We start from the raw sequence: 1,290 nt of genomic DNA, 5'->3' as shown, positions 1-1,290 counted from the left end.
CTATACTATGACATAGATGATTCTTCTTCTTTTCTGTTCTCTTCTTTTTCATATGAGCAGGAGCAAGGATAGGAACATTCTTGTTGAAGCTGATCCGGAACCTGAAAGGACTCTGAAGAGGAAGCTAAGAGCAGCTAAAACACAACACTCTAAAGAGGACTTTACTGAAATTTTTGAAAAAGAAGTAGAGATGGCCGAACCCAATAATAATGGTGGAGGTGCAAGGAAGATTCTTGGTGACTTTACTACACCAAATTCCAACCTACATGGAAGAAGCATCTCAATCCCTGCCATTGGAGCAAACAATTTTGAGCTAAAGCCTTAATTAGTTTCTCTGATGCAACAGAATTACAAGTTTTATGGACTTCCATAAGAAGATCCTTTTCAGTTCTTAACTGAATTCTTGCAGATCTGTGATACTGCTAAGACCAATGGGGTTGATCCCGAGGTCTACAGGCTTATGCTTTTCCCTTTTGCTGTAAGAGACAGAGTTAGAGTTTGGTTGGACTCTCAACCTAAAGATAGCCTGAACTCTTGGGATAAGCTGGTCACGACTTTCTTGGCCAAGTTCTTTCCTCCTCAAAAGCTGAGTAAGCTTAGAGTGGATGTTCAAACCTTCAGACAGAAAGAAGGTGAATCCCTCTATGAAGCTTGGGAGGGATACAAGTAACTGACCAAAAAGTGTCATTCTGACATGCTTTCAGAATGGACCATCCTGGATATATTCTATGATGGTCTGTCTAAATTGTCTAAATGTCATTGGACCATTCTGCAGGTAGATCTATTCACCTGAAGAAAATGTCTGCAGAAGCTCAGGAACTCATTGACATGATTGCAAATAGCCAGTTTATGTACACCTCTGAGAGGAATCCTGTGTGTAATGGGACGCCTCAGAGGAAGGGAGTTCTTGAAATTAATGCTATGAATGCCATATTGGCTCAGAACAAAATGTTGACTCAACAAGTCAATTTGATTTCTCAGAGTTTGAATGGATTGCAAAATGCATCCAACAGTACTAAAGAAGCATCTTCTGAAGAAGAAGCTTATGATCCTGAGAACCCTGCAATGGCAGAGGTGAATTACATGGGTGAAGCCTATGGAAACACCTATAATTCCTCATGGAGAAATCATCCAAATTTCTCATGGAAGGATCAACAAAAGCCCCAACAAGGCTTTAATAATGGTGGAAGAAACAGGTTTAGCAATAGCAAGCCTTTTCCATCATCCTCTCAGCAACAAACAGAGAATTCTGAGCAGAACCCTTCTAGTTTAGCAAACATAGTCTCTGAT

General features: G+C 40.3%; 1 non-coding gene across 1 annotated transcript; it reads right to left on the bottom strand.

Annotated features, from left to right (window-relative positions):
- Positions 1-592: 592 nt before the first annotated feature.
- Positions 593-696, bottom strand: LOC127742285 (small nucleolar RNA R71). The gene has a single exon (XR_008003473.1). It is a non-coding gene; the product is annotated as a small nucleolar RNA R71 (small nucleolar RNA).
- Positions 697-1,290: the final 594 nt, after the last annotated feature.

This window comes from Arachis duranensis, chromosome 9, assembly GCF_000817695.3.
Source record: "Arachis duranensis cultivar V14167 chromosome 9, aradu.V14167.gnm2.J7QH, whole genome shotgun sequence".
In the NCBI taxonomy this organism is placed as follows: domain Eukaryota; kingdom Viridiplantae; phylum Streptophyta; class Magnoliopsida; order Fabales; family Fabaceae; genus Arachis; species Arachis duranensis.
This window is presented reverse-complemented; position numbering and strand designations above follow the sequence as displayed.